This window comes from Rhea americana, unplaced genomic scaffold, assembly GCF_003343005.1.
Source record: "Rhea americana isolate MKP2758 unplaced genomic scaffold, rheAme1 scaffold_49, whole genome shotgun sequence".
NCBI lineage: Eukaryota > Metazoa > Chordata > Aves > Rheiformes > Rheidae > Rhea > Rhea americana.
The window spans coordinates 1,778,966-1,806,028 of NW_028186634.1; the positions used below are offsets into that span (position 1 = coordinate 1,778,966).

General features: G+C 37.3%; 1 long non-coding RNA gene across 1 annotated transcript in view; it reads right to left on the minus strand.

Annotated features, from left to right (window-relative positions):
* Positions 1–5,244: 5,244 nt before the first annotated feature.
* LOC146588894 (uncharacterized) overlaps positions 5,245–27,063 on the minus strand; it is a 30,111-nt gene continuing 8,292 nt past the window's right edge. Inside the window, exons 2-3 of the long non-coding RNA XR_014897319.1 lie at positions 11,203–11,231; positions 5,245–5,881 (exon numbers count right to left, since the gene is read on the minus strand). This is a non-coding gene — a long non-coding RNA (uncharacterized LOC146588894). The remainder of the gene's footprint in view (positions 5,882–11,202; positions 11,232–27,063) is intronic.

Below are 27,063 nucleotides of genomic sequence, written 5' to 3' on the forward strand. Positions count from 1 at the left end.
GCGCTGATTGGCGGCGCCGCGCGCCGGCGCCGCGCTCCGCCTCTGGGGGCGGGCGAGCGGGGCTCGGGGCACGCGGGCGGCCGTTGGGCGGCCGTTAGGTGGCCCCGCCCGTGGCAGGCGCTCGGCGTCCTGGCTGCCCGCACGGCGCCTGAGGGGGACGCCTGGGCGCCTGTTGTCGTGTCGGCAGCCGCGCCAGAGTCAGAGRCGGCCGCAGACTTCTGCGACTCCCCGTGTTAGCCGTAGGGACGACCCGGTCAGGCGTTAAGCGCCTCTAGGGAAGGGGAGTGCGGTAGTTCCCTGGCCCGGGGCTACGTTGCCGCCGTCGTGTGGTGGGCTGCGAGCGCGTGTCTGCAAGCGGCGGGCCGTGAGCCTGAGGTAATGCCCGGTGAGGGAAGGCGAGTGCCAGAGAGCCCGAGCACGGGGCGAGCCTGGGCTGCAGTAAAGTGTGTGGGGCCGCCGCTGTGGAGGCCACTGATGGCATTGGTCCCTTCCTGACTGTGTCCTGGCATCACAAGCCAYGGGATGGTTGCTTGAAGGTGGCTGCAGATTCCCGCGTGCTGGAGTCTTGCACAACAGCTGTGCTCACAGGGGCCCTAGGGATTTTCCGAACCATTTCCCTTTCTTGGTGCTGAAGGATCAGGACTCAGATGAGGGGTCTTCCTGTTCTCTTATATCTGCAGACCACTTCCATGTGAGAGCAGGCAAAAGGAGAAGCTGCTGTAGCCCTTTACATTGAAGAGGGGAAAGGGGTGGGTTCATAATGCGGGAGAGAAAGGAAGACTAAAAGGSGGTAAAAAATACTTAGGTAAGTTATCTTGGGCAAAGCGTTTAGGACTACAGAGATGTGATAYAGCTGACAGCACGAGGAAAGCAGTAGGGACAAAAGCAGAATGGAACAGGTTCCCCTGTTCTTCCTGACTGACATTGCTTGGCTTTGTGTACCTACCACGTCTTACCCTCTCCATCTTATCCTCTAGGGTATTTTCTTAACGATCTTCTTGTCCTTTGCCTCCAAGATTAGCAGTTTTTCTTGGTTCACCTCAGTAATCTTCTTTGTTCCATAGTTCTAGCTTGATATCCCAAGTCCGATCTAACCACATGCCTGAGTAAGATTGGGATTTCCCCCACCTACAGGTACTGCCAGTACCCAGGGAACCTTGTGTGGAAACTGGCAACTTACTATCAGTGGGAGATACTGTGTTCAGAGCTCCAAATATTTTCTGTTAACCCTTCAGTTGCTCTGGCCATTTCTCTCTTCTCTCTTTCGTAGGGTCCATCTCATCTGTATATGCTGTGTACAAGGTAGAAATTTAGTGACTAGCCCTAAGTTAGTGTTTTCTCACACAGATYGCCATAAAATATGTTAATATTCTGGAGTTTTTTCTTAGATTTATTGGACAAGAAGATATACAGTCACATCTCCAGGGCTTTATCTTCTTTCTTTCATGTTAAGAAAACCCATTCTGTTTTCATTCCTCAATTGTATAGTGAGTTTGTCTAAATCACAATGTTGTAGCAGTCCTAGTAAGTATGTTAAAACGTGCAAATGGCGTGTGCTAATTCATACTGCAATTTAAACTTGACTTATTGAAGGTTAAAGTTGATTGCTTAAGGATTTTTGAAATTAAAATCAAATAGACTATTCAAAATGAAAAGAATGATCACAAATAAATGTACACGGTCATCTCAAAAGGAATGTAACAACTGATTTAAATAGTTAAATTTTTCTTTTTTAGTTTCTTAATTAGGTCTTTTTGAGTGGTTGTCAGTCTATATGTTCCTGTTGTCTTTGTGCGTAAATGCAGTCACTTGAGCTGCTGACTTGATCACTGGCAGTACCTGTAAATTATCTATGCTTGTCCTCTCAGTCTTCCTACATTCTCTGCCCAAACAGCATGCAGAATATGCCCAAAATCTTAATTCTTCTCAATGGTTGGCTTGAATCTGAGCCTCCTTTTAACTTGCAATTTTATCTAAGTTGCATTTCTTAGCATGTTCTTTAGTGGTTTGTTTCCCCTTAGTTTATTCTATTCTCAAGTTCTTATTCTCATTTTTATTGTTTTTCTTTGTCACTACAATATTCAAACATTTCACACTGGAGCTACTAAGTCTTTGGATATTGTAGTGGATAGCCCCTGCCTGACTGTTCGGATCCACAGGGTAGAGGGTAGTATCTGTCTATCTGGCTATTTTTCAGCTGTATACAAACTCTAATGAACTYAGAGGGCCTTTAGAATAACAGTTTCTTGGTTAATTCCAGATTCTTTCCAGTGGTGGCAAAGGTTTTCCATTGTCTGTCTTCAGCCACAAACAGACCTATTGATACAGATGATTTCTGCTCAGATAAGAAGCTTGGATAATTTTCTGCACGAGGTCTCTGTTGACACGGAAAACCTGTCAGCCCTCTGAGATGCAGAAATTCAAAATGAGGGGTAGCTGTTTCTCCTGTGGAAGGCTGGAGAATCTGTGGGTCCTGATGGCAGACCTCACACTTGAYTGATAGTTTCTGAAGTCATCCTAAATTCGTTCCCAAGGTTATTTCCAAGTTCCATCTAAGCAGTGCGGTCTGCCTGTTTCTTTTCTTTTTTTTTTTTCCTTTATGTCTTTTGGTACTAAAGAGTGCTTCCACATGGCTGCCAGTCAGACGTACTCTTACCTCTTTACTTGGGTGAGATGAATTGCTCAGAAAGATGCCTTGCATCTTTCCTGGCTCCCTGTCAGAAAGATACCGAGGTATAACGATTTCAGTTTAGAGAGTGCCCCGATGGGTTGCAGATCTGAACACGCTCCATYGGATTGTGGTGATGTTTGTAGCATGTCTTGTGTTCCAGTCCTGAGATCTTCAAAATAGTTACGTGCAATTCCAGCTGTATCCAAGGAGGGGGTAGGGAGACTGGTGCAGCTTTTAACAGGGCAGTCTTTCAGACAGTGTCTTTCTGGGCTCTSCAACATCCTTCTTTAAAGAAATGTGCCTTGAGGAGGTGGTGGGGGAGAATCTACAAATCACCTGTGCATGCATGTGTACATTCAACCAAACTGGAGTTCTGAGGTGCGAGGTCCACGCGCACCCATACAATCTACCCACTCTCCTCTTTAGCTCCATCCTCCGTCAAGGACATTTTGGGATTTTGAAGGTTAGAGGAAAAGGGGGACAAGGTAGGCTGTGCCTATTAATGCCTTGTGCAGTCAGTCACGTGCAAGCAGAAGTCCACACTCTGCAAACAGTAATTAGAGGTAAAGAGCCCATAACATAMTTATCTACACACAGTGAGAAGATGCTGATGGCCAGCACCTCTCAAAGGATATTCAGTTCCTTGTAAGTAACTTCTCTTCATGCTGAAGCAGCTGAAGAATGGCTAAAAGTCAGGATTTTACTACCCTCCTGGACAGAGAGAGAGAGAGGCAGAGAGAGAGAAATAGAGACAGAGAGAGAGGAAGAGAGAGAAAGGGGTGGGGGCTGGTTCTATGAACTCATTAGGTTAAGGTCGGAGCTGGGGTTGCAAGGTGTCAGTCCTGCTTTCCAGGGTCTTGGGATGATATAGTAGTGGCTAACTTTAGTTTCCTGAAGGTAGTTTTCCTATGCTGTGCCTGTAGTGAATAGAATTTTACTACAGGGTTTCTAAAATCAGGCTTCTGCTCAGAATTGACCTTGAGAGCAGTCCTGTACTTAGGGGATGAATTGCTCTTAGCTAGGTTTGTCTATGAATTTCCTTCTCATAGAGTTAGAAATGTGTCATTACTTTGCTTTTTGAGGATGACAATTATGTTCTTCAGTCACTTTTATAATTTTTAACATTTTCTCTGTGCTTTATTATTCAGATATCCCCATCATTCTTTTGTAGGACTGAAGTACAATTAAAGAAGAGCTGATAAGAAAGCGCTCTGGAAAATGGAGTATAAAGTTCAGCAGATCTAGTAATGTAGAGAGGTGCTGGTATATCCTTGCATGCCCTAGGTAGGTRGACTTAAAGGCATCTGTAGGAAGTCATTATTTTCGATTATTATTCAAACACAACAGCACTAGGATAGTGATATTTAAATTCATATTCACATGTATTATGTTACCTAAGGGTACAGAATCAAATACGAAGACACAGCTGTTATACCTATTGTTCAGAACTTCCATAATCTGTTTTTTGACAATGATAAAGAATAGAAGGTGCATTAATGTAAGAGAATATTGTATTTACAACTTGAATCCCATTTTAATGTATTAAATATGTAAAATACTTTATTTTACAATTACTGTGATGGTGGCTTAATTTAATTGGAATGGTTGTATTTTAGAAAATGATTTCTCATGGAAAGGGTGTAAAAATACAAAATTCATGTAAAAATATAAAAATGGTATCATTTTATATGTAAATTAAAAAAGGAGTTTGTAGTATCTAACTGTATTTTTAAGTGTGTTAATTAATTAGGAATTGTGGTGATAAAATACCAGTGAAATTGTATATTTTCCATCATTTTATGTTAAACTTTTAGTACAGTTCCTGTACTATTCTGCCTAAAGATTTATTCCTTAAGAGAWAAAAGGATGAGATTTTAGCTTAATGGCAACAGTTCCCTTATGGGACAAATTGAAAAGTATTGCCTTTTTTGGGGGAGGAAGCAAAAGAAAATTAGAATATTTATTAAACTCTAAAATAGATACTGTCTCTGAGTTGTGGCTTTCTGTTAAATTCAAGTTGTTTTCTGGGCAGCTGAAATGTATTATTGGTTATATGGCTTACTGCAATAGTTTTTGTTTGTTTTTAGTTTTGCTTGTGCTTTGAATAATGATGTGYAGATGACATTTTAATAAGGATCTCTTACAAATATTTTCTTCCTTAGCTTATTCCTTAGAATAAAAATGTTCTGATCTTGCAGTAGAAAGGTACCTAATTAAAAAAATATATGTAACTAGCATTATATGGTGTCCATTTACTTACGGGGAGAACTGAAAAACGGAGTGATCAGACTGCTGACAAAAATATGAATTCTCCCAGTAGCAGATTGTGCAAACGTTGCACTTAACTTTATGGAGTAAAGATAATTCTGAGGATATGGAACTAGTTAGCTTTATTTAATTCCAGGAAGGCTAGCAAATGGAGGGAAATGGAAGAAATAGAAAGGACAGAGTTATGAAAATCCTATCACTCTAGAGTTTAATTTATATTTGCTGATGTCTTTCAAAGAACTGAAAAATAYTATGAATCATGGGAAAACAAAGAATATTGGGCTTCTAGAAAGAAACCTGTCTTCTCCAATCTGTGGAACGGTTTTGGCATATAAACAAAATAGTAGGTAAGGGTCCTGGGTAATAATTATGTGCATTTTCCACATTTCTTTGGTATACTCCTTCAAAAGAGACTATTATGAAGTTAGCATTGAAGACATAGGAGGTAAGATTTTGTTGTAAGTAGAAACCAGCTAAGATGCAGATATCAAGGTGTCAGCTGCTTCAGAACAGGAGGAAGGGACTCTGAGGTTTCTTGTTAGAACAGAGATATGAACAGAGATAGACAAACAATGAGGTGTGGGTGAGATGAGATGAAATGACCAAGAGGTGACAAATTTAGTCACTGTTGTGTACCATTATATTCTCAGTCTTATACTTTTCTTTGTATTTCCGCTTCTGTAGTAAGCTCTAGTCTCCGGATGGGAACCATTTTTGGTGGTGGGGACAGGGAGGCATCCACTCCGTATGTGAAATACCAGAAAAACTACCTTAATAAAGACTGTATACACCAGCTGAAACTTCCAAGTTTCAAACCTCAGTAATACCTATTATAAAACGTTCAGGCAGACAACAGCTTAGGAAAACAAAATATGGGAAAGCAGAGGCTTAAGTAGATCTTGCAGAAGCATTTCTGTCCTTGAATAATCTTYGGTAGGCTCTCTGAAAAAAAAAAATTTTTGAGATCTTTATGTAGAGAAGTAGGGTAGATTAAAGCAGACATAGGTCTGGCAGCTGAAACACTTTTTTTATTGTGTAATGTGTAAGGATTTCTTTGCCATGCAGCCACTGTGTAAAGGAGCAGTAATAAAACTATAATACAGTGACCAAGAAATTGGATAGCCCTGGCTTGGGAGCCATGGATTTGGAATCAAATCGTGCCCTGTTATCATTCTGGCTCTGTCCAAGACTAAGTGGCCTTTGGCATATTTTCTCACCTTTCTACTTTATCTGTGAAATTAGGATAATATATCTACTTGCCAGTGGTAAGAATTTAATTGATAATTGCACAGTGTGTGTTCAAAGCAATGTAAAATTGCTAAATATTAGCTATAGTGTAATTGGACTACTGTAGCTAATAATATGCCACTAGACATCAGCATATAAAATAGGATCAACCTCTTCTCAAGTACTGTGGAGTTTTAAATTGTTAGTAATGAACTTCAGATGCTTGAAGTAGCTATCACTGGGGCAGAGAATGCTGCTATAGGAAAGCTTAGACAATTCTTTTTTTTTTTTTCATCTTGAACTAAAAAAAAATTTACCTATGTACACAAACACTCACTTTAAGCACAGAATAATTTAGCTGAAAATACTTCCTATTTTCTGACCAGCTTTGCGTGGTAGTTGTCTCTGCAATATATGCAGCTTGCCACAGAGGAGAGTGAAAAATACTCTCTATATCACTGGAGATGTGAGAGAATTTGTTTTTTATTGGTATCTGGCTTATGCAACGTACTTATTCAGTGTGTTTTAGTTTCATGATGTCTGCTAAAAGTTCAGTTCCAAGCTCTTACTAAGTTTTGTTTTAAGGGGTTGAGAAGAAGAGGAGAGAAGCTAAGAGCAAACAAAGAGATGTCAACAAAAGGTTTGCTGAGAAGGGAGCATCAGTTGAGGGAAGGCAGTCATAGCTGTTAACATTTAAAAAGCCCTWTCAAGAACTAACAAAATAAGGGGTCGCTAAGTCCTCATCCTGAAATGGATTTTATATTCCTGTACCTTTTATAAAAGCTTTTCTTAGAACACTTCCCTTCTAAAAACAAAATAATTTTGTCATAAACAAGACAGGCAGCACATCAATACGAAGAAGACTATCTTCACTTACTTTTATTTCTGGGCTGGCAGAACAGCCTATTTATTATTCATACTACAGAAAAAAAAAAGTTGTTGCCCCTGTTTAACAACTGAAGAAAACAAAAAAAASGAGAGATTATGTCCTTCGACCTAGCACTGTTCAGGCTTGCTGTACTGCTGTATATATTAGACCTTTTCCTTAATACAAAGATTAAAAAAAGAAACTTTTTTTTTTAACGTCACAAGAGGTAAGTTAGGCCAGCTTTCTCTAGGTATGGTCCTAGTGGAGAAAAGACACAGAGAGTTTTTATGTCCACATAGCCAGTCAAAGCCAATCATGGATCTCTTAGTTGGAGTTAATGTCAACCAGCTACATCAAAATAAGTAAACTAAGCAGTTGGCTTCTGTGAGGATTTTACAACATATTAGGCTGAGGAGACCTCTTCGTTTACCACTGAATGAATAGTGTATTGTACCTGAGTGAAAAAACATTTTTATTGCAATGAGGATATAACTATATATATTTTACTTCTTTTCCCTCTTTTTCTTTTCTGCTTGCCAACACATGAAAGCACCAATAAAGAGAATATATTTCACAGAAAATATCTGCCAAATTCAGTTATTCTGCCGTGACTCAGAATGATGAGACATCTTCAGGATTATCAAAATGAATGTGTTTGTTTAGACTGGAAACTCAGTAGTTCCTTCCTTTAATATATCTTCTGGTTCACCTATCTGTAGTAAAGCAGAATATTTGAAGGAAAATTAGAAACCTCATAGAAATCTAACATTTCCATCTGTTTTTCTTAGGGAGTTTAAATTAGTGAGTAATTTGAAAATGGCATGAACAAACCACTCCTTAGAATAGTCAAGGACAACCTCTCCAATAGAAGAGGATGGACAAAAATGATATTGTTCTGTTCTGAGGCTTGTGGTGCTGTGAAAGGCAAAGTCTCTGAACTCAGGGAAGGTTGTCTGTATACAGAATTTATCTGTTCAAATGATTACTCCTATTCATAATACCTTCAAACTTTTTACTATATGGGCAAACACAAATTAAAAGAAAACGTAATGCACATGAGAAAAAGAGTGGCTGTGCATGTTCTCCTTCCTAACCCTGCATGATTGTAATAGTTGCTCCTTGCTGAGGACTTCAGTGATATTTGTAGAAATGGTCAGTAGAAAGGAATAAGAAATAAACCCAGGTATCTTTACACTGATAATTTCCATTCAATCCAAATGATTTGAAAAAGATTTTCAAGGTGTGAAAAAAATGGATGCATCAAAACTCTGCAGTCTGATATATATGCATAGCTCTCAAATTATATAGTCAGAGTCTTCTTGAAAAGAAATGTGGCTTTTTCACTTTCACACTGAGTGGAACACATTAGACTTTTCATATGCACCCAATGTGCAAATAAACTCTGAAGACTGATTAAGATTTTTCTGTTCTAACAATAATCTGCATCTCTGTGATAGAGCTACGCCACAATACCATCTGCTGCCACAGTATCACAAAGATTTCTCCTCCTGCAAAAACATTTTCATTAATTTGTGTCCTGATAGCATATGTTCCGCATATGTGATCATTCATTACCCCTCTTTTTTACAGCAGCCTATAAGAAGATTAATCAGATCCATTGCAGCTGGTTGGTATGTGTGCTSGTGTCTTACGTTACTTAAAAAGTAGACATGTCTCCTTGGCAATTCTGATTTTTGCTCATTTTAGTTACCCTAACGTCTTCACTACACAAAAGGACATACAAAGAGAAATTTGTTCTGWTACCTTGTCCACATACTGGGCTCTTGGATTATTAACTGGGCATCAGTCACAGGCTATTGGCTTTGACTGATTATAATAAATACAAAAAAAAAAGGAAAATTTATTACTCTGTCCTACCTATTCAAGACCAATRTCTTATTTCTTGCATCAGCTCTTTAAAATTAATGTAGTGATTTTTTTCAAGCTATATACAGAATTAATAAACCATAAACTATCTGGCAATTTTGCCAAGAACCTACTGCGCACTCTGCATACACTGCAGTTGACTTTAACATTTGAGTATGCATTCTCTTATGATAAACAACATTTAAATTGCAGGTGCAATACTGCAGCAATTTATATGCATTTTGGCTTCGAGAGTAGAAATTTGTAGCCCAAGCATCAGGATATTTTTAATTGTCTGAAAGAATAGACTTTGAATGTATTACTTAACCTAGGCATGAAAGATCATGTCCTTTTTTTATATGGTGATATTTATGATAGGTATGAAAATGCAACAGTATTGCGATACCCTGCCTAGAGGGCAGCTTTAGATGAGGACAGTGGTTGTGACATACAGGCACAATTGCCAGAAGAAAAATATGCTATTCTACTGACTTTATGCCATCCTCTTTGTTTTCCTGGGGGCATGCATGGGCCTTTTTTCTATTTTAAATAGTGCCTTATTTCTAGAGCATTTGAGATTTAAAGTGAAAAGGCTTAGTATAAATGCCACGGATAATGCTGTTAATTTGCTAGAAGTAAATTTTGTACAGAAGTTGTGGTCTTTGCTTTGTTTAAATGAAAAGCTGTGTGCTGTCCCTAAATAGCTTAGTGAGTGTGTAGAGTACAGTGCTCATAAATGTTCCTGTGTCTGGCATTGTCAAAAATGGTATGTATATCACACAAAATTGTATCACATAGATCATGTATATCATAGAAGAATAGAATCATGTAGGTTGGAAAGGACTTCCAAGGCTCAACTAGTCCTATGTCCTGCTTGATGCAGGTCAAATTAGATCAAGTTGCTAAGGGCCATGYCTGGTCAAGTTTTGATCGTCTCCGAGCATGGTGATGCCACAGTGTTTCTTGACAGCCTGGCCCAATGTTTGACCAGCCTCTTGGTAAAAAATGTTTTTCTTTATATTGATAYGGAGTTTCCCATATTACAGCTTGTGTCCATTGCTTCTTGTCTTTTTACTGTGCCCCTCTGTGAGGAGTCTTTTTTTCATCTTCTCTATGCACTTCCACTACACAGAAATAAGATCTYCCCTTCACCTGCTATTCCCAGCTGTGCAAACCCAGCTCCCTCAGCTTCTCCACGTGCATATGTCATGTGCTCCAGCCTCCTAAGCATCCTCCTGCCCCTGCCGGACTTGCTCCAGTGGTTCAATGGCTTCCGTGCGCTGGGGAGATGAAAGCTGTGGACACTGCTCCCGAGACAGTGTTGCAAGTGCCAAATAGAGGGGTAGAGGGGGATAATCCCATCCCTCGACGTGGCGGCCATGCTCCTGTTTACATAGCCTAGGATGCCTGTGGCCTTCTTTGCCAGGGCGCACTGCTGGCTCCCGATCAGCATGCTGTCCACTGGGATCCCCAGGGTTTTTTCTGCAAATGAGCTTTCAAGCCAGTTGGCCCCCAGCCTGTACTGTTGTATCGGTTATTCCATCTCAGACGCAGGACTCTGCATCTTAATGTATTGAAGTATAATTGTAGAATTTCATGTATTGAATTCTTATTTTGTGCTAGGGCAAATTAATAACTTTGAGTTTGTCATTTGGGAATAGCAATGGTATAGCCTAAGTAATTCAGAATTAAGCATAATATGACTCTTTTCTTGGATAGTCAATTTAACAAAATCGCCTAAAGCTGCTGATATAGCAGATGCATCTTGGGATAAATAAAGCAGAAGTCATAGTAAATTGCCAACAAAGGAATTGTGAATTGTTTCTTGAAAGCAGGTGATTTTTTTTTAAACTAATGATGCTTGATTTTTTTTGTGTACATTTATAAAGTAGGCTATGCTAATCCCAATATTACTTTGGGATTATTCTGTTTATTGGTCAACAGAATTTTCAGGTTTTTGTGTTAGATTAGTATTGCATGAAATATTTTTATTAAAGAAAGAYTTGAAAATATATTTTATTCTGAGAATACGAAAATGTCATTTATTATCATATCATCACTTAGTATCATCATTTTATCTTGAATGTTTTCATATAATAGTTGTTCAGTTCTTATATCTTGTGTCAATTTTTCTAATATAAATATATGATTTTCTCTTATGAATTTTAAAATTATATGAGCAATTTGGTGATTGAAAACAAGTGTTCTTGGTGTGTGTGGGGGGGTTGACAGCCATAATAAAGGGAGCTTTCTTAGTTCTGTCAGCAACCCCCCCTAAGAGGTAATTCAGATCTTTACTTACACTTTTCCTCCACTGTTAATCCATTTGCCCTGTTAAAAAAAAATGGAATTTGTCAGAAGTTGGTCTGGAAGGATGAATTCAGCATATCTCTGTCCATGGTCTATTGCAGTTTTCTGAAAAGGGATGTGTCTGCAGTGTCAGGGAAATTTGGCATTTTGTAAATTAAACCTTGGTGCTGAAGGCTCCCAGCTAAGAGACGTTGTACAGAAAATCAGCATTTCTGGTGCTGCCTCTGATTTTCAGAAGATGACCCCCTTTGCTAATGAAGCATGCAGGCCTAATTTGGCATGGGTGAGAAGTAGGATGATCTTCTTGCAGGTGAAATGTGATTTGCCACATTTTGCAGAGTATTAGTCTAAAGCTATATTTGGTTGGCACCTGTACTCCAAAACTGGCATCCCACCTTGTGAGAAGGCAGAATGCCACTCTGACAGATGGGGAGGAATGCAAGCGTGCCAGCAAACCAGTGTATGCATCAAGGGGTCACATTTCTCTCCAGGAATGTTGAAATACCGGTACATGCAGAGCTTCTGTATCTGAGGCACACGTGTTTCTTGGCAACGACCAAAGTTCCTGCTGAATATCTTGGCACAGCACGTAAGGAAGCTTACTGAATTTTCATGGCTTTCATAGGGTTTCTACACCATGGGAGCCTATATATAAAATTTCTGCTAAGAGTGGCCCTATGAATATAAAAAGAAGATGGAATATATTTTGCAAATTGTTCTTTCTTATTAATAGATTAAGAACTGTTAAAATGCCATCATAGCTTTCATGGATGATGATTCTTTTGATTAGTTAATGGTTGGTTTGTCCTGGTCTGAGAGCAATAGAATGTGTGGTTTGGCAATCAACCCAAAGTGTGAATGTCATAGCTTAAAACTTCTACCATTTCTTTTTCATACTTCATTTTAGTTTAACCTGAATGTAAATTCTGGAGTCCSTTCACACTTTTGTACTTCATCAAGAAATTAGTTTTCTTCTGTGTTCCCCAAAATGATATAGTGAATTAAAATTAACTCTAGGGCATCGCTTTCTTTTGCTGAAGGTGGTTCTGAATGGTTTATTTCAATGTTTTTACTTTTTTTGCCTCCAGAATTACTGTAAAGCTTTTCTATTTCATCCATTACAGCACAGTGTTTTTCACATTTGAATAGCTGCATCAACATGAATCCTTTATAAGGACCTTAAAAACAAACTTTGCCAAGTCCCAGAATACAGAAGCTAATTCACATCCCAATACTCAGCTGCCTCATGAATAAAGGAGAGTCTGTGCCTGACACTTTGAAGCTGTAGCTGTTAAACCATACAGACTATTTACCTCAATAAATCATTATAAGAAACTAAGGTACAATTATACCCACAGAGAAATAGAATTCAAAACACTGATTTATGTGGTTCAGTGCCTGTTCCCTTTTCCATCATGTTTTGAATTTTATGCATGTTTGTCATCTTTGGCTGCTTCCATGTATCTTTAAACTAATGGATCTTGCTTTTTTAACATTCCTCATTAGGTTTGTTATTTTACTTTGACATACAGACATGATTTGCACACTGTACAAAGTTCTGCATTTAAAATTAACTATCTAATTTCTTATGGTGTAGACCAAAAATGGAAAATGTGAGTAATTTGTTTAAACTAACATATGCCCTTCTCTGGTTAATTTGTGACCATCTAAGCTGAAATTCCGTATTAGTTAAGAATTTTTTGGCTCTTATTTGTGAAATCTGGAGAAAGACGGCTGTACACAGGAAGGCACCATTGTACTTTTAAGAATGGCTGGCTAGTCTAGGGGGTTATCATAAAGAGAGAGAAGCCATATGAAATGAAATTTGGAATTTCTCAATTCCTTTATTCCTTTATTCCTGGAAGAGGCAAAATGAAATTAAAAGACAAAAATTTAATGAGAAAGGAATGGCACTGAAACCGACAAATAATTCCATATGAAATGGTAGTGATAAGGTAAATATATCTAGCAAGTCAAGGCTGAGACCAGACATGATCTGTTAGGCCACCTGAGCCTTGAAGAGGATGAATGAGCATGCAGTGTTGTCCTGTAGAGCAATGGGGCAGGGAGTGATTTAATAACCAGTAAGTGTTCCTTAATAAAACTTTTAAAAGTTATATTTAAATGAAGATTTTAAATACTAACAATAGTAAATATACTACAGTTCCAAATGCTTTGTACTTTGCTTAAAACTTTCAGGGCTGATGGAGCTAAAGCAATATTGAATTAGCATGCAGCATACTGCTTGTCTGCTCCCAGTGGTTTGGACTAGAGTAGCACTTGCCTCCATTACTGAGAGGCAGTGAGTAACAGAAATTAGAGAAATCTAAATGGTCATCCGTAAGTCTTTCTGTATTTTCCCTGTCATACATTAAATTTCATAAGATTTTCACCTTCATATCATAGAGTATCATAGACTGGTAAGGTTGGAAGGGACCTCTGGAGATCATCTAGTCCAACCCTCAGCACAGCCCATACAGGGACTGAACCCACAACCTTGGTGTTAGCAGCACCACACACTAATCAACTGAGCTAAACCTGCCCCTATATGAATAACAGCATACAATCTTTTCATGCACTGTCATTTGCATAGATACCTAACTCTTGCATTTCAGTGTGTTTTTGCCTCTCTGAATCTACAGGCAAATTTGATGAGGAAATAATATTATACCTAAAAATTTCTACATGCAAACAGCTGCTGTGCAAACAATGTTATTTGCCCACAGTTGGAAACTCATCTGGGATTTTCCGTATCCTGTTGCTCAATATTCTGGGAGCCTATAACATACTATCTTGTATAGTCTTGCATTGCAAATGTTTCTGTTGTTATATCCATATAATTAATATGTTTTTATGCTACTGACATGTGGATCACTTTGAAATATTGGTGGAGATGATGGTGGAATTTGACAAATCCATAGATATTGTCCCATACCATTTTACTACCAACTATTGTGGCTATGTAGTGTGAGATCTCATGTATTATCTTTACGTAAAGGAACAAAGTTCAGCAATGTGGAAGCAGAAAGGCATGACAATCACTTATCTCCAGAAAAACTAGATAYATATACATTCTTTGTCAAGTGTATTTTGATCAAGTCTCACAGAAACACATCTGCTGCAGTTGTCTTTCATCTGTCTTTTTGTCTGTGTCTCCATTTCAGAAAATTTTGGCCAATTCCAATCAAATGTGTTAGTGGGGCGGGAGTCTTAAAATCTTCAAGTTTTTACAAGCTTCCAAAAAATTGGTGACTACTTATAAAAAGAGAGTGATCCGAAGTGTTCCTGTGTGTGGCTAGGCCTAAGGGTGAGTGCAGCAGGGCTACTAGTCATCCAGGCAGCTTGACTTCATTTTTGTGTGAGCCATGTGTTGCACCTGGCCCTGCTCCTAGCTGCATACCTGGCTGGAGACTCTGGTGAAGCGCTAAGGAGAACCAAAGCTCGTGGTATTACAGCGATCAGGGGAAAGTGGAGGGAGCGGCCATAGGAGATATGATCAATGAATAGCAATTTTTTTGGTGGGACCTACATGAAAGTGATCCAGCACAAACCTACTGGTAGCCACTCTGAGAATATTTCCATTGCTAACAGAGCAACTTATTCATTAAAACCATTTATACCTGCTGAAGTTCTATAAATGACACTACATATTTTAGGGGCCATGTAATATCTAAATATTGTATTTTCTTCTTTTCTTAGGGTCTAAGGGTGGAGATCCATGATCACTACCGAATTAATAATAATGAAAGAAAAGAATTACCATCAAAGATTAAAGTTTCTTATTAGATATTTCCATTAAGAACATTTCAAATTATTAATATTTTGCATTGTTGTAGTTCAGTGCCAGTGCTAATGTGTAGCAAAGAGCCAGTATATTTTGCAAAATTCTGAAAAATCTTATCCTAAATTGAAAAAGATTCCAAGATGTTCACTTTCTGAAATTTCAAATATTTACTAGGATTTGTTAACTTGGGTGACCTGCTGGCATCTTTCAGTTTTCTAAGGAACACGTGAACACCTTCTAAATGCTATTTAAAAGCATCTGAAGTTTGTGTTTGTTTACCAGGAAAATAGAACCACTTCTCATCCATCAGCATGATGCAAGAACTCAGGAAGCTGGATCTGCCAGTACTAGGGCCATTTTTTCTTCTGGTAGAGCAGGACTGTTAGATCTGGAACTTTACATCAGGACTAAAATTTACGTCTTAAAGTAATAGAATCTATGTTCCTAGTACAATCTATGATTCTATGAATCTCTTACAGAAGCTTCTGAAGATCACCTGCGCTTTCAGATGTATGTTCTGTTCTAAACATATGTTCTAAAACAATGCAGGTGCTTTGGCTATGGTATTATGTTCTATTGAAAATATTGCTCGGGTGTAACCTGGGTGTGGATCTAATTGTAATAGTATAAAAGAGTCATGTCCCTGCTCTTTAACATGAGGAACCTTACCTGTAGAAAGCACCCTTACGATCTCACTGCAGTACAGGGCTTGAGCTGATTAAATTAGGTCAGTACAATTAAGCTTCACTTTTGTATCTAGGCAAATCCTAAGCATTGCTTGAACACAGAACAAGAATAGAGTTGCTTAGTTTACAAAACAGACTGTAGGTTGCAGACTAACTGTCTCACAAATGGGGGAACAGTTTTTAAATAAACTTAATGAGTTAATGGTACAACTCTACCATTAGAGTAGATATATCCCAGGAAAGCACTGTGAATCTTAATCTTAGGTACCTGAAACAATTTGTTGAGGTTACCTAACATGATTTGTTGTGGCAAATTTGTAAAAGTAGTAGCAATAAGGAAGTACAATTTTCTACAGTTTTCTCTAGTATGTTTTTGTATTAGCAGTTGCTTTTCACTTGCTGAAACTTTGAGTTGAAACAAAGGTTCTTTAATTTTTGCAAGAAACATCCAGAACATCCAGGGATTACGTATAATAGATTGTGTGTATAGCATGAGCAAACAAAGCATCAGTAATAACCTTCTAGTATGGTATTATCTGGATGTGCTGAATTGCAAGGAAAACAGTTTGAGATTTTTTTCTAAGTCTCATGGATCACAGATTGCATGTTTGAAAGTGCAAGGGGAGTAGCCAGACAAAGGAAAGCCTTAAGTTTGCATGATTTGCCTTATGCTGAAATCCTGACCTCAGATCAATAAGATTTTATTTATCTGACATATTGAAGGCTCATAGTCTCAACATTTTAGAGGAGGTGTTTGAACAGTATTGTCATCAAAACCTTCTGAAAACTCCAGGTGGATTATGGACTGTGTACTGTTTGTATCTGAAGTATAAGCAACTGAAGAGTTGTTTCTGAGTTTGCTGTCTACACTTTTGCAAGCATGCTCTGTTTATTTCTTAGAAAATAATTATTAAGGAGCAGTGGAGTGTTTATGTTGGTCTAGCGATTAAAGCATAAGGACTCAAGAGGTCAGGGTTTTCCTTGCAATTATGCTGCAGAAATTCTTTGTGAATGGGATAAATAAGTACTCATTCTGTAGTTCTGTTTCTATCTAGGTAGAGCAGAAATAGTATTTGCAGCAGATTTATTTTTGCGAAGTGAATGCAATTACTTTTAAAGATACCATATAGCTGCTCTTTGTGTTGGGATTTGAAAAATATTTCTTTATTGGCAATGCCACTTTTCTGAAAAGAGTAATCTTGGGAAAACAAGTAACTGTATGTTTCAATAATTTGTACCTGCTGAGTCTGAAAACTGCATTGATGAGATGTTGCTTAAGCAGTTGTATTTTGGATGTACCAAAGAGTGATCAGACAAGTTTGAGCAAACTTGTTTTGCTGTGAGGAGTGTCAAAAATCCTGAACACTTCAATGTAATACAATTTATTTGGGGTAGGGGTGAATTATGTTAGGGCATTTGGAAAAATATATCAATTTGATAAGCTCCTACCATATGTTCTGGGATTTAGGAAAGGGAGAAGAACCAAACGCGTACAAAAGACAAAAAAAGAACATGAAAATGGAAGGGAAGGAAAACGTCTGTAACGAATGAATCATTGGACTCCTGTCTCACGTGTTACAAACTCAGGCAGATGCTTTGATACTTGATGTAGGAGGCACCCGGTCAGGAGTGCCTTGTGGAGCCTGCAAAGTGCACTGTGGATTATCTTAACGGTTTGAGCCCRCAGTTCCATAGTGATGCTCAGCTCGCTTCAGTTATTTAGAAATCTGGGGGGTCTGGACTTTTAAAAATGAATGCAGATAACTAATAACTGTTATCTCCTTGATATTTAGGAGGAAAACRTTGTTGCGTATTGGAAATACTGCTATGAGATGCTGCTAGTGGAATGTTTACAGTGTTCCTAAAATTAGGCTTCTGTTCATTTTCATGTCAAATGCAGTAGCAAAGGGACTCATCAGTGGCAGTAATGTAGTTAATACAAATCAGGAGAATTGTGGACTAGTGAAAGTAAAAATGAACAGCACTGAATTTGATATTAGTAATATTCCTTCTGTTTGACAAGCCTATGCATTTTATATCAAATTCTTGCTTTCTGTTTTTAAATGCATTTTGATCATTCAGAGTATTCTCACTACAGAGAAATAGGACATTTAATTCCATTTTACAGCTAAGGGACTTTTTTTGCAAAGTTTTAAAAACAGATTTTCATCATTTTTATGTCAGGATAAATGAAAACTTTCTGTTTTAGGAGCTGAAAAAAAACAAGCACATTTCATTTGTGATCAGGCTTTATTAGGTTAATTTTTAGCATGTGCAAGGCTGTGTAAGGGAAACTTGCTTGGAACTGTTTATTCTTCTGGCTGGTGCCTTTAGGCAACAACAACAAAAAAATCTCTGCTGAACAAAAGAAAAAAAATTGTGATTTGGTGAGAGATAAATTACAACAGTGAGTATATATGCCTGCAGAAATACAGCAGAAGAATAAGGATTGGTTACATCTGAAATAAAATCTTACCTTTGGTTGAAAGATTGTTCTGAATTTACCTGTCAGGGAAAGTATGTACAGCGCTGCCAAATTCTTTCAGGGCTCTAATACTATATGGAGCTCAACAGAATAAATAATTTATCTTGTTTAGCATATCTGCTAAACTGTATTCCCATTTTTTAATCTATCATTTTGTGAAAACCTGGCCGCAACAGCAATTTGATGACTGTAATGGTGATACCCATGCGCATTTGAAGCAGAACAAAGATGTTGATCAAAGATTACAGCACACAGGCAGCAAGGGACACTTTGTCTGAAGTCATGTGAAAGCATGGGGCTAGGTCTTGGAGCGGGCTTTGATTTCCTTATTTCCATGAGTGTTTTGACCTTTGCTGGGAATACATCTGTACTGCTGATCAGTATTGCTTTGATTGTCACAAAACTAGTGGCTTTTGTCACACAGGCAAGGATTAGGATTACAGAAGCAGCAAAGCAAAGAAAGCGTTGCACAGAGCAGAACTGACTGACATAGGAAGCGCTGGTTCGGGAAGACCATGAAGAAGTGARCTTTTCTGTACTGTGCTGGCCTCTGTTAGCTCTTTTCTACAACAGGCGCTAGTTTCACTCGTAAGTGTGCAAATGCTCAGAACTGTTTTTAACTTTAAAAAATATGTATATCCATAGTAAAACTCACAACTAGGTGCATTTTCCTAAGAAAAGCCTGAATGAGGCTCACTAATAGGCAATTAGCATAGTCAACSAAGGAATTATTTTCTTCTTTCAGGATGTTTTGATTTCTTGAGAAATGCACATAGCTATCTATCTATCTGCTATATATGTATTTATCTTTCTGTGGCTCCATGCATAGACATATATATATAAACAAGTGTGAATGCATGCATAATCTGATACAATTATTATAATGTAATGGAATTATATACTTTGTATATTACATATTTCTTGACAGGTGGATGGATAAATTAAGGATTAGGAACTTAAGGGAGAAGAAGGGACTACCCTTCTTCTCCCTTAAGTTCCTAATCCTTAATTTATCAATTCATTAATGGCAGCAATTAATTTCCCTAGTAATATTTTTGTGATCCCCATTTTCAGAAGATATCATGGTAGTCTCGTTTTTTACTGAATGGATGAAATTTTGTTTCTTTAAGTGTTCTTCCATATATACTGTGTAAAAGAAAGATATTATTACTAATATTGCTATATTAATAGCAAGTCACATTATGGTCTTGACAAATGATGCTTGGGACTTGGTGCTTAGCCAGAAATGATTAGATTTTAATGCAAAAAAGTGTATAAAGGTTGTAAATATTTTGTTTATCTCAATATGAATTTTAAATAAGGCCTAAGATCTGCAGAAAGGGAAGCAAAGCTATGTGAATGCAGACAGAAATGAAACAATTCTTCTGTGTTACAGGACAGCATGAGATGGGGCAGACTTTGCTTAGTTTCTCTTGGCCATGTGTTCCCTTCTTTTCTTTATGTGTTATATACTTTCCTTGTACCTTCTGTCTTTCTTGTCTGAAACTTCAAACTCTTCAAGACAGAATCTGCCTTTTCCTGTATATCTTCTGTTGGTATGAGTAGTGCCTGAGGTAATGGGATGCAGTTGTGGGCGGGGGTTTCTCGTCTACAGTAATTTCAAAATACAGCTAAAAATGGATGAACATATATAGGGAATGTAAAAATGGATTGTGAATATTGAATTATTGAGCAGTTGAACAGAGATAACATAGTCTTTTGTAATCCTAATACAATTAGCATATGTGCAGAGGCTGTTTATTTACTTTTTGATGATGGCTTTATTTTTTATAGCTTACATTGTTTTACTTAGATAGCAATGTAATTAATTTCATTTTATTTAATGAAACTACAATATTTGCAATATTATTAAAAGAACAATTGTTTTTGAAGTACTTTTTTATTGGTGAAAAATAGGTAAGGAATTTTAAATTTAAGGGTTTCGATTACAGATTTTGAAGTATGTGATAATATTTTGAATTGATTAGATTTTGAAGTATGTGATAATATATTGAAGTAAATTAAAATTGCAACATGAAAGGCAAATACTATTGTATAATTTTTTTCTTCAATCCAGTTTAATGAAGTCTCTGTGTGCAATAGATACTTTGAAGTGAGAGAGAAAGTCATTGATAGTGAAATTGTTTTCTTGATTTATAGACAAAATTTCCAACTTCAATTGATAAATTTCTGGTTAGAGAAATTGCTTGAAAATGTTTTTGTTGGTAAAAGCTAATATAATGGAGTACAGGACCTACAATGTACCCATGTACCATGGGCACTACCAGAACTATGGATATATATTATTTCTGCATGTTATGAGTAGCAGATTGGAATCATAACCATTTCCATTTTAATGTACAACTTTTCAACACAGAAATAGGTAACTATTCCATTTCTAAATTACTTTAAAATTGTATGACACCAAAAGATAATTTGTAACTATATGTAATTTAATTAAGAATTCTCAACTTCAAAACTTACAATTCTTGAGAAATATACAAAGCATGTGGAAGTACTTGAAAGGACTTTTAATAATTATGCAGGAAAAGATATCTAAGCCTATTACAGCACAGCATGCATGAAAAGTGAATCTTCAGTGTAGTATAGCTTAAAGTTTGTACACTATTTATAAGCAACTAAGTTAATATTCTTGCTTTGTTGTTAGTTGATTTGTATAAGCTTATGACAATTTAGGATGGAGGGATTTGTTTGGTTTTCTTTTTATTAGCTAGGAGTTTAGCCTTTCATTTCTTTTTCCACAGGAGATTTAAGATGTTGGGAGTCAGCTGAACATGACTTCAGTTTGTTATGGAAATGTAACCACAGTTTTTAGTGTCCTGGCATGTTGATTTTTCTCTTTACTGTTTTTATCTGGCAGTTTATACTCAGTGCACTAATATGCATTTGCAACCTTAACTTCACTGTGATTTTTCTTTGGAATTTTCTTTTGAGGGATGAGAGTGTCCAAACATTCTAATAAGGAAAGGACCTATTTCTTAGGGTATTACTGGAGGTGAGCCCCAATCCAGCAGATTTTAAAAGCTCATTACCTATAGATGGTCCCAGTGACAACCATCCAATAGCGAGGATATTTGATGTCCACATTTGTCTACAAACCAGTCACAAAAGGAGACTAGCGATCTCCCTCCACTAACAACAGTCTTTTAAATTTTAGATAAGGTAAATATTATTGCTTTGGAATATATATGTGATCTAATAAATCAAGGTGATAACTTTATAGCTGTGTTACTAGAATGTTTTCTGTATACATATCTTAATTCAGTGTAGTGGTAGGACCGTGAGGGGGCGTACTGGATTGAGTAAGCCTGTGGTACACAGTATGGGRTCATTACAAAACCTTACCTGAAACAGTTTCTAAGATTGTACTTCTAGGCTTTACTTAAAGGTGCACAGTTGTATACTAAAACATACTGATTAAAAAGACTATCAGTTAAAATCTCTGCACATTTTGGTAGGAAATTGTCATCAGCTGTTTGTGAGTACTGACTGATGCAGACAGGAGTCTTAATTTCTAGTTTGAAATACTGTAGACAGGAAAGATGAATGCAACTGTGCTCTTTTTTTTCTTTTTAAAGACTGTCTGGTCTTTAAAATTCCATAGGGAAAAATGTTCAGATGCTGAATCTGTTTAAGCTTAACCACTAGGTGTGGTTGAATCCTTGAGCTGTGCTCCTACATGCGGTGTGAGTTCAACCAACTTAATCTGCTTGATTAATGAGAACTCAGTTTTGAGGACAGCTACCAAATCTTCCGTAAGCAAAACAGAAGGGCGCAAGAGGTACAGTCATATAATCAAAGCTAATGTTTCTTTTTTCCAGCACAGAGATGCCAACCTGTTCTTCTTCTTGTCATATATCTTTCCCTTCCTAGGATGCTATCTGCTTGCCCAAGAACACAGAAAATTTGTCATAGCAATATTGCTAACCTGTAAATAATCAATGTACATCCAAATTGAATTTACTTAACTAAACTTTGCTTTATAATCTCAGCCAGGGCAGGCCAGTACTCAAAGCTTCAAAAGTCTAATTCCTTTCCTTTCTTCTACTCAACGTTTGTACACAGGGCCTGGGGAAAGTCACACATGAAAATGTTTCTGAGTAGCTTTTATTTCTAGAAAACTGTAATCCAAGAATTCTCCAAGTCTTAAAACAGATTGATTGCTTGTGGGTTACTTTTGATCCCCTCTCCTTTCCAACAACTGTTTCCCAGCATTTTCCCCTTGAAGTATCCTTTGCACTCTTTCTTTGATGCTCTACATTGCTGTCTTCCAGAAGCAGATATTTTTATCCTACCATGTGTTAAAATGTTTGTGTTAATCTTTAACATGCCTTGACCCTTCTATTTAACTTTCTGAAACCTTTTTATGGCATTATGTCCTCATATAATTTATACAGGACTACTAAAATTCCTAGGTATTTGCAGAAGTCCTAGAATCTTTGTAGTTCAGTATGGGAACATATTACAACGTTGGGAGCACAAACATATGTGTAAATACTACGATATCCTAGTTGGATGCAAAGACCTTTCTGCTAGTCTATATTCATGCTTAGGAATAGAGGTTTCACAACGCCAAGCATCATTTTGTTGTCTGTTACAGTCCTTTATTCAGGGCCTTCTTGTCAAGTCAAGTAATCAGTATAAAACTTTCTAATCGTTTCTTATATTTTTTCCTATAAATCAGTTATAGTTTTCAGCTTTCTTCAAACTTCTACAGCCTACAGATGGAAGATCATGCACCTGTTAACTAGTACCTATTTATTTATTTCTGTACTTCACATATATAAAATAATCAAATATCGCAGTGCTCTGAATCAGTCTCCATGTAGCTGGCTTACTGATTTAATCCAAGTTAGCTGCAGATAGCCAATTTCATTCTCTCTCATTTTAACATGCCCATCCTTTATAGCTTCCTTATAGCTTTTGTCTAGCTACAATAATCAAAGCTTCAGGAAAATGCCTATTTTACAAAGATTTAGGTAATTTTCTTAATATTGCTGTTGTAGTCACCATACGAGACTTTGTTTTTTATTTATGAATCGAATGTARTATTTTAAGATTTTACTGTTGTTGATGGCTCTTACTTCCCCCGAGTAAAGATTATCCTCCCTTTTAAATTTAGTTTTGCAACATTTCATCATTTCTCATCTTGGTTGTCCTCTCAAGCTTAACTTAGGGTACATCTGTTTGTTCTAAAAACATACTTATCCTCAACTAAGAAAAGATACAGATTTTGATGGATGTGGAATGGCAAGGTTAAGGTACTTTCAYAGAGGAAGTCTAGTCTCCAGCTACACTGATTATTCAAATACTGGATCCTGATTTTCTCAGTCCAAATCTTTTCCAATCCATCTGAATATATCTCTGCCTTATCCTCCTTTAACAACTGTGTAGCAAAATTCATTTTGTTTTAGTTGTCTAAAAAAATAATGATGTACAGAATAGTGTTTTATAATGATGACACAGTATCCTGCAGCCAGAAGTAATGCTTTCTGAAGCCAATGCTAATGTTTTCCTGTTAGGTGAAAGCTACAGAGTGAAGGCTTAGAAGTGGAAATTTTCTCAAAAGTCTGGTAAATACAGCTCCCATACTCCAGTCAGAAATGATTTGTCCTTGCCTATTATACTCTGCAGAAACTACGTTAATGTAGCTTTAAGACCATGKTTTTTTTCTTGCTTCTTGTCTTAATTGTGTATAAGTAAGTGTATAACAGTGTATAAGCTTCCTGATTTTATTTCTTGTTTTCCATTAGGCATCCCGGTGATTTCAACTCCATGTATTTACTCGTTGTATCATGGTGTTTTCAAAGCAAGTGCATAGGTCTTAGAGGAAGCATGTAAGCTGTCAGGCTGGCTCTGGGTCTGGGTCCATCACAGCTGGAGCTGATCTGAGCTTTGGCTGCCTTGTCCTCTCTTTCTCTATTGCCTCTAGCTTTGTGTTTCCACCTCCTCCGTTTTGCTGGCACTAGATCCTGTCTGATCATTCTGTGAATTTCTCTGTGGAGCAGATCTAGCTGAAAAGTTTTTTTGTTTGGTTGGGTTTTTTTTTTTGTTTTGTTTTGTTTTTTTTTTTTTGGGGGGGGGAGGGGAGGTTAGCTTCCAGACAAATCATCTTCTTGAACTGGTTACTGCATATTTATGTAGGTGTTACTGCTGATGCAGGAGAAAGAATAGAAATGCTGGTTGGTAGTGAAAGGAAGGAAGGTAAGAATGTGTCAACCTGAATATATGTTGGCTTAAGGGTCACATCCTTGGCTTATAGGATCACATCCACAGGCTGCATTTCTACACTTTCTTTAAGCTAAAAACAGTGGTAGGATTCCGTATGGGYACCCATTCACTCACCTCTGTCCCCTCTTGTGCCAGCACTAGTATTTGTGTAGCTGCACTATTCTGTCTCACAACTCTCCTTGCCCCTCAAATCCAGATCAGTTTCTTCAGCTGAAGGAATATGTAGCTACCTAGTATTACTGCTGGCACTGAGGACGGAGAAAGGAAGGTAAATTGCCTGATACCAGCCCTCACTCTACCTAAAGTGACTGTGGAATTTCAGCTTGTGAAATATATATAACATTTTACAAATAGAAACAATCAGTTTGGCCTTTATATGACTTTTAAGAAGATTGTTATTGAATGGAGGAGTATTTCCCTCTACCCCTTCCTCCAGCATACATCTCCCCATTAACATTTTTTTTTGCAGACACCTGTAGGTCTAAGTCAATACAAAGCCCAGACTGTCATCTTTCATATTATAGAGGCTTATAATATGCCCTTATAGATATGTACTGTACTCTTACTTATGTAGAAAATTAATAAAACAATAGGTTGTGAGAAGAGCACTTTTAACAAATTTGCCTTGAAGAATAATTTGGTATGCGTTCCTGAGGTGTGCAACCGGACTCAGAGGCGACGAATAGACAGGTCCACGTCCGGTGTAAATTATCACTGTCCTTTAGCATTTTACACAAGTGCAGATCTGCCCCAGGATCCCTGTTCTGAACTGACAAAAAGAATGAGAATGACAAAAAGTAACTGATGAAACTAGACAAGGGTTGCATTAGTTTTCCAAGGTGTAATTCATCTCACCTGCTTTGGTCAGTAAAAGGTAGGTATCTAGTCTAAATGCTTTCTAGATCCTTCTCAGGAAAAAGGGACAGAGTCCACCAGTGGCCGGTTCATTTTTTCTACCTCAGATGTTTAYGGGCATACAGGACAAGATTTAAACAGCCTATGGAGATACCTCTCTGTATATATGTATTCAATTATAAAGGAATTTTGCACAATTAGCTTAGACTAGACAGCTACTTTTAATTTCCTGGCGTTATATGAGATAAAATTGGGCCTCAATGCCAGCTTATCAYGTGCACATATTTTCATTTGTCTTAGGTGTAGAAAACCTTTATATGACCTGCAACTTTTTCATAATAACAACCTTCAAATATTCCCTCAACCTATCAGGTCAGTCTTTACTCTGATGGAACTGCATCCATTAAGGGAAGATTTAACTGTGTAAGGAGTATAGTGATTTGACCTAAAAAGAAATTTTTAGCAAACATCTGTGAACACCTATAATTTCTGAGTTTTTTGTATAAAATTAAAAAAAAATAGTGACAGAAACTTAATTGTGTTTTGATAATAGCTTGGTTACAGAACACAGAGCTGTTTATTTTGTCCAGTGAGTATGTTCACGAAACCTCGGTAAATTTTTGAAGTAAATTTTGCAAATAGCACAAAACTCTAGCTTGCCAGTAGKAGGACATCCTCTGCTTAAGTGTACTAAAAAAAATAATGTCTCCAGATCTTAAGGAGCAGTATCTCTGCATCTTAAGGGCAGGAGTCTAAATCTGAGTGCAAGTCTAAAAGCTGGAAAAGATTCTATGTTATTTCCCACCAGCACAATATTAAATGCAATTATTTTCTTTCTGCTAAAATCTTGAATGTATCTTGCAATACAACCTCAAAGAGTCCCTGCTGCTGTTGATTATAGTGAATCCCACTTCCTGCCACCCAGTAGGTCTTTGCAATTTTCTCTTTTTCACCACCCCGTGGAGATAAATAATGTATATTAATGTGAAAATATCAACAGTAAAATCCCTTAATATTCTCCACAAAATAAAGCTACTCTCTGAATCAAAGGATTCATATCTCTCATTCATTTTTTGAGCAAAAAGAAACAAGTTCCTTATGCAAAGCTTTGAAAAGTTTGAATTCCACTCTTAGAAAGCAAATGTGCCAAGTACTCTGTAGCAGAGGGTTAGAGTTTTAGAATCTGAAGTATAAGAATTGCAAAAAGGATTCAGTATGATGTACTACCCTTAAAGCAGAGTTTTTAAGTCATTTCCCATCTCATTTTTTCGTTAAACAGGCCTAAGGTGAAATCCTTATTTCACCTTTCTTGACTCAGAATCCTTTGAAAGTATTCAAGGATATTTTGTGTTGTTTCCTAGGAATTGCTTCCTCTGCTGAGCGTGATGATTATGCAGGATATTTTCTAAAATGTTCATCATTTGTGGCTACAATAGATATGTGCATTCAGAGCTAATACATTGCTAATTCCACGCTCAACTCTCCCCAGTTTTGTGCATGGAAAAAGTAAACATGATGAATTTTTTTTGCAACTGCAAGTTCTAGAAAAGATAGGAAAAGCAAGGGTAAAATCTATGACTCCTTGAAAACATCTTTACAATCCCTGTTGGGGTTGTAATCCTTAAGTAAAAAATTACCATATTAAAGTTTTTTTTTCTGATCATAGGATTGGGGGAGGGGGGAATTAATTCTAAAGTATTAAAGTTCTGAAGGTATTTTCTTTTAAATTCCAAGTTCCACAAGCATGGGCTCCTTTGGTGAAGACTGAGAACATCTCCTATTTTTATTTTG